This window comes from Engraulis encrasicolus, unplaced genomic scaffold (assembly GCF_034702125.1).
Source record: "Engraulis encrasicolus isolate BLACKSEA-1 unplaced genomic scaffold, IST_EnEncr_1.0 scaffold_57_np1212, whole genome shotgun sequence".
NCBI lineage: Eukaryota > Metazoa > Chordata > Actinopteri > Clupeiformes > Engraulidae > Engraulis > Engraulis encrasicolus.
In genome coordinates, this window is record NW_026945895.1 from 469,545 (window position 1) to 477,044 (window position 7,500).

Consider the following 7,500-nt stretch of genomic DNA (forward strand, 5'->3'; position numbering starts at 1 on the left):
AATTGATGTCTAATAGTAGTCTAAAGACTATCAACAAATTTTGCAGCATAATGTAGGAGTCCACCCCCTAATCCCATAGAAAACCTGTGGAGAGATCTCACAATGATAGTTTGGAGAAAGCACCCTTCAAATCACCTCAAGGATGGTCTAAAATTCCAGCAGAGCATTGTAAGAAACTCATCGATGGTTACCGCAAGTGGTTGTTCGCAGATATTTTGTCTAAAGGTTGTGCTACCAAGTATTAGGCTGAGGGTGTCAATACTTTTGTCCGGCCCATTTTTGGAGTTTTGTGTAAAATGATCATTCATTTGACTTTTTTTCATTCTCTTTTGTGTTTTTTGAAGAAATTGAGTATTTTCTAACAGAATTGAAGGGGTGCCAACACTTTTGGCCATGACTGTATGGGGGGGGGGGGGGGGTGTCCCAGGAATGCCAAAAAAGCCCGGTCTGGATAGGGTTAAAAGGGCCCACTCATAATATAATTAGTGGCGCAGAACTGACTCACTGGTGGGCCCTGCATAGGGAAGGGAAGATTCACCGATACGTATCGGAAAATCGATATGACCTGTACGATACGGTTGCATCGATTTGCAAACGTCTGCATCGGTAAGAAACGCAAATAAAATCGAGATGCATCGTATCTTGACTGTCCAAATCGGTACAAACCGTATAATATCTCTTAAAACTTTTTAGAAACTGTCAATTTCAGGATTTGTTATCGTGCGCAACGCACATCACCTTGCTCTGATTCAGACCGCCTTTCCATCTCTATTGCGAGGAGGCGTGACCAAGCAAACAGTATCTTCCTTTGAGTCAAAGCGGCGGGTTACCAAATGGAGCACATTTTGTTGTCACATACAGCGAGTTTTCTGGTCATCCGGTGACTTTTTAACCCTATCCAGACCGGGGGGGGGCTAAAAGTGCCCGCACCAACTTTGATGTTGTGTAACTCTTGAATGACTAAAGCTATGACTACGAAACTTTGTGACTTTTCCTAAAATGAAGTTGGCTACAATGTGATACCAAAAGATTAGGTCTATCATTTTTGTTGTTGCCATGGCAACGGTTTTCTGACGGGTACACCTGCCCAAAAATCACTGATCTAAGTCTCATCATCATCACTTTTCATATTTTTTTACATTTTCATTAGCATCAGACACCCTTGTGAACATCTGAAGTGGTCTGATGCACATAATAACCAAAATTGATATGCATTACCCAAGTTAGATGGAAAATACATTAAGGTGACATTTTGGGCAATAAAATCAGGAAATGACGTCATAATGATGTCATAATATCCAATAATGACACCAAACTGATGCAATTCATAGATCTTTGGCTGAAGATCATCCCCTCCAATTTTGGTGGTCATACGCCATTCGGTTCCTAAGTTATGAGGGGGGGGGGGTCAAATGAGCCACCCCCCCGGTCCCAGGAATGCCAAAAAAGCCCGGTCTGGATAGGGTCAAAGACATCTATAAGCTGTAAATACATGGATCACAACAAGTCAGCTACCAGTTTTTCTACAGTGTAGTGTGGGCTAATTCAAAGACATCTATAGCAGGTGCATGTAACTCCGTGAACTCACAGAAATACTGTCTCATCGTCCTCCCTCTGTTTAGCCTAATTTGTGCTCTGGAGAACGAATCACAGCTGGTTTGTTTCCTCCAGTAGCCTACCGTGTGTGTATGTGAAGGGGAGGCAGGCAGGCAGCCCAGCTTAGTGTACTGCAGCTTCTTTGGCAGAGCGGACAATTTGCAGATTGATGATTACTGTCATCATGTGTCTGCTATAGTGATCTTGTCATATGTTCAATGAATTTTCTTTTGATAAAGTACTGATCACATATCCAACATTTCACAAGCCGATTGGAGTGGTGAAGGCTAGCTGGTCTGAGGCTAAGTGCAATGCTTTCTCGTGTGAGCTGAATGCATCTGACCAGACACAAAGGCTACTCCAGGGCTATTCAATTAGAATTTCCTCCAATTGAATAGCCCTGACCTACTCTGTTCCAAGAATCTGCAACCCCCTTGTAGTTCATGAGAGGAAGGTTTTGTTTTAGTTGACACTAAAATCAGTAGCCTACCTGTGTTAAAATCAGAGGGCAAGAAAGTATACTACTGTCAAAGGTGCTTTACTTTCAAAAATGATTTTGCTGTGCTACTTTTGAGATTATAATAGTAAAAAGGGATGTTTTTGTCTTGAGGCGTGACATTTATATACAACATACTGTAGGTCAGACCGTCCTCAAGGCGTGGCTGTAAAAAAACGCAATAATCGGCGGACGCTGCCAAAGGCAGGGAGCTTCACTATTCGAAATGACGTCATTCGCCGCCCAAGGCAGCCAATGAGTTAAAAGAAGAAAAACTGAAGCCTGCTCCAACCTGTATAGACTTCAAGTTTAAGCCATATTCGCGTTTGTGTGCTTTCGGCATGATGGTTGAATTGATGATTATGAGAGTGAGCTTGCGAGTGCAGTCTTCTCCTCTTTAGATAATATTTTACACCGATGACAGCAGACGGTTAGCTCTTAAACAGAAGGCCAGAAGTGATCGTCATGGCAACTCCCATGAGGATGACACCGATACCAACACACATCATGAGCAGTACAGAACTACTCTTCATCTGACTTAGGAGGCCAACAGCTGGTTGTCAGTGCAGATGGCACAATAATGCACATCATAAACAAAAACAAGGACAAGCTGAGAGGAGGACAGAACATGAGCACACACAGGGCCGCTGACAGCTTTTGTTGGGCCCGGGACAAAGTCATCCGAAAGGGCCCCCTACCCGATACATGCAGTGTAATGGTGACCCAATTGTAGGCCCCCTATTTCCCTGGGCCCGGGACAACATACCGCTTTGTCCCCCCTGTCGGTGGGCCTGCATGTGGTTATAACACACAGACTTTGGAAGTCAAATATCAGTCAAAAAATTTGATCTTGCGCTAGATAGGCATGAGGGTGTGCACGCACATTTTGCATGTGTGTCTGCATGTGGGTGTGCGCAGGCGTGTGTGTGTATGTGTTTATGTGTGTGTGTGTGTGTGTATGTGTTTATATGTGTGTGTGTGTGTGTGTGTGTGTGTGTGTGTGTGTGTGTGTGTGTGTGTGTGTGTGTGTGTGAGTGTGTGTGTGTGTGTGTGTGTGTGTGTGTGTGTGTGTGTGTGTGTGTGTGTGTGTGTGCACCTGAACTGAGGGCATGTGGCATTTGTTTGACATTTGACGTTGCCACTTTGGGTTATTTTTATTGATGTTACCACTTTGTACCATTGTTATTCTCTGCCATGTAGGGGTGTGTGTGTGTGTGTGTGTGTGTGTGTGTGTCACCCTCTTCCTGTGTGTGTGTGTGTGTGTGTGTGTGTGTGTGTGTGTGTGTGTGTGTGTGTGTGTGTGTGTGTGTGTGTGTGTGTGTGTGTGTGTGTGTGTGTGTGTGTGTGTGTGTGTGTGTGTGTGTCACTCTCTGTGTGTGTGTGTGTGTGTGTGTCTTTCAAAGAAAAATAACACGGTCCGTACAGTCAAACATGGCGGAGGTTCCCTGATGTTTTTAGGTTGCTTTGTTGCCTCTGGCACTGGACTGCTTGACCGTGTGCATGAAATTATGAAGTCTAAAGCATAATGTAGGAGTCCACCCCCTAATCCCATAGAAAACCTGTGGAGAGATCTCACAATGATAGTTTGGAGAAAGCACCCTTCAAATCACCTCAAGGATGGTCTAAAATTCCAGCAGAGCATTGTAAGAAACTCATCGATGGTTACCGCAAGTGGTTGTTCGCAGATATTTTGTCTAAAGGTTGTGCTACCAAGTATTAGGCTGAGGGTGTCAATACTTTTGTCCGGCCCATTTGGAGTTTTGTGTAAAATGATCGTGTATTTGACTTTGTTTTCATTCTCTTTTGTGTTTTTCATTGCAAGAAAATGAAGATATTAACCCCAAAGCATTTGTGATTGCAATCATTTTTCATTTCATCAAGAAATTGAGTGATTTCTAGCAGAATTGAAGGGATGCCAATACTTTTGGCCATGACTGTATGAGGGGGGGGGGGGGGGTTCCCAGGATTAAAAGGGACCTATAATATAATTAGTGGCGCAGAACTGACTCACTGGTGGGCCCTGCACCCTCGTGGGCCCCTATTTTCAGAAATTTACATTTCTGAAAATAGGGGCCCACGAGGGTGCAGGGCCCATCGGGAAATGCCCGGTATGCCAGATGGCCAATAGGGGCACACGAGGGTGCAGGGCCCACCGAGAAATGCCCGGTATGCCAGATGACCAATAGGGGCCCACAAGGGTGCAGGGCCCACCGGGCCTGAATACATCTATTAACCATACAAGTGAATACAAGTCCCTTTTTTTCTGCGATCCCCCTTCTGTACGTCTGCGACCCCCGTAGGGTTCCCGGCCCCCAGTTTGGGAACCTCTTGCTCTACAGCCGTGTTTCTCAAACTTTTTCTGACAGAGGACCACTTTGTCCCCCCAAAAATAATCAGCGACCACCTGTCAACTGAAATGACAGTTGACCAGTGCTAATTTCGATGCAGATCCCTTATTTTTTAATTCACATTTACAAGCCTGTCTTATTGTGGTGAAAATATGACTCTAGCTTTGCAATAATGTCATGAATATAGCCTACTTCTAGCTTGTCTTTGGACAAGTAGCAATCCCCTGGCGGACCACCTGAGCTCTGTCGCGGACCACTAGTGGTCCCCGGACCACACTTTGGGAACCACTTGCTCTACAGAATTTGATCCTTGGAGAAAGATTATTGGGGACGACTGCTCTACTCTGTAAACTGAACTTCAGTCATAGTAACTATAGAAGCTACACTCTCCTCTGTCTGACTTACAATATATTTTAGACCCGGGGCCATTTCATTTTTTTTGGCAATGGCATTGTGGGCCATGACCATGCTTTTGTACTGGGGAAAAAAAGCTATTCAATTGTTTTTTTCCTCTATTATTTTAAAAACAAACGTCATATAACACTTAAAATGCCTGTAATTTAATGTCATTTCTAAAAAATGAAAAAAATCCCTGCTCTTCTCTAAAAAGTGAACTTCAGTCTAATTTCCTCAGGGAATAAACATGAGTCATTCTCCAAAACTCATCCCCTAATCACCTCAAATCATCACCTAAATGTCATAATCAGACTAAAAACTAAAATGGGCCTTTTTTGGTTGGCATTTTAAAACCGAATTTAGATACAGGTGTAAAAGCTTGTGTAATAGCATGTGTGTGTCGTGTGTGTGTGTGTGTGTGTGTGTGTGTGTGTGTGTGTGTGTGTGTGTGTGTGTGTGTGTGTGTGTGTGTGTGTGTGTGTGTGTGTGTGTCCACAGGTGTGCGCCCACAGGTGTGTGTGTGTGCGTGTGTAGACAGCAGAGAGAAATAAGCAGTCAGTCTTCGGCATATTTTGTAAAAGTAGTCATTTATTATTGATTTTATTTATTCATTTATTTATTCATTTATTGTTATTTTTTATTCATGTTCATTTAAGGCAATCCAATACAAAGCATTTCACAGAAGAAGAGAATACCAGAACCACCTCATGGCACAAACGGAATCATCAAGACAATTAGAATCGTCATGGAAACGAGACTTACCATGCAAATTAAAAACCAAATCCAGAGAGAAAGAGAGATAAACAACCCAAAATGACGCTAAGAAATGAAAAAAAAACAATCTATTTATACATTTTAAAAGGTTTTGCTAAGAAATAAATAATTATCTATTTATACGTTTTTAAAAGGTTGCGCTATGAAATCATGAACAATATCTGCATCATGCAGCTTGGCTACAGCTTTCAACGAACTCCGGAAGAAAGATAACGAGAGAGAGAAGAATTACAGAGAGAAAAGAGGAGGGGGACGGATAGACAGAAGAGGAAGGAGAGAGAGAGAGAGAGAGAGAGAGAGAGAGAGAGAGAGAGAGAGAGAGAGAGAGAGAGAGAGAGAGAGAAAGGAGGAGAGGAACAGATCAACAAAAAGGGAGGGACAGAGACCAAGGGAGTCCAGAAAAACGAAAACAAAAGCATCTGATACATTTCTGGCCACATTGGGCCCACACATGCACATCGCTCGCCTAAAGCCTGGCTCAAACTACACGACTATCGCGCCGATTCTCGGCTGAAAACCCCCCTTACGACAATCGCTGGAACGTTACCCCCCAGGACCATCGCAAGCGATTGTCGGGGAAGATTTCCTCGTCGTCAGCGACGTTCTAAGATAGAACTTTGGCAGCTCAAAGAGTCGCCGATCGCAAATCGTAGAAATCAAACAGTGTTTGATATTTGCGACTGGAAATAGAACGTCGGGCATTGTCTCGGTGGCTGCGAGCAGCGACAAGATTGACAGTTGCGATTCTCTTCTAGTGTGCGGTGCACCCCGACGCCAAAATCGGACACACAATCGCTAGTCGTGTAGTTTGAGCCTGGCTTTAGTGGATAGTTATGATAGAGCAGGGGTTCTCAACCTTTTTCAACGTGGGGCCCACTCAAAATTGTCACAAATGTTCGGGGGCCCACTTCTGTCCCAATAAAGAATAAAACTCAAATAAATCAATAGCAACACACACCAGATTATGATCATAACTTGTAGAAAATGATTTCAAGGCCCACTTGGAATAACTTCAGGGCCCACCATAGGTTGAAAATCACTGCGATAGAGCATAATGCACACCGCTCCAGTGGGTAGTTATGACATAGCATAATGCTGTGTTTCCCAAACCTTTTTCAGGGGGTACACCCTTTTGGACCTCAGAATATTTTCGGGACCCCTCCACTCACCATAGTCTTAGCCTGGGATATCTAGCAATAGACCAAAACTTGCCAACGCAATCCCATTAATAGTTTGTCGGCTAATATTGTTAGAAACCCACAGGACATAAATCATGCAAGTGAAAACAGTTACTAAACAAATTAGGGAATTTTGTTAGCTGTTAACTGTTAACTTGTGCATCTCCGTTTTTTAATGCAATGTCCCTTCTGTCCACGATGCCCCTTCAGTACCGCCGTGACCCCCCCAGGGGGGTCCTGCCCCTCAGTTTGGGAACCACTGGCAGAGTGTGTGTTGTGGATTGGTCTGTTTCTAATGGTAGAGAACCACTGGCAGAGTGTGTGTTGTGGATTGGTCTGTTTCTAATGGTACAGAACCACTGGCAGAGTGTGTGTTGTGGATTGGTCTGTTTCTAATGGTACAGAACCACTGGCAGAGTGTGTGTTGTGGATTGGTCTGTTTCTAATGGCACAGAACCACTGGCAGAGTGTGTGTTGTGGATTGGTCTGTTTCTAATGGTACAGAACCACTGGCAGAGTGTGTGTTGTGGATTGGTCTGTTTCTAATGGTACAGAACCACTGGCAGAGTGTGTGTTGTGGATTGGTCTGTTTCTAATGGCACAGAACCACTGGCAGAGTGTGTGTTGTGGATTGGTCTGTTTCTAATGGTACAGAACCACTGGCAGAGTGTGTTGTGGATTGGTCTGTTTCTAATGGCACAGAGTTCTGGGC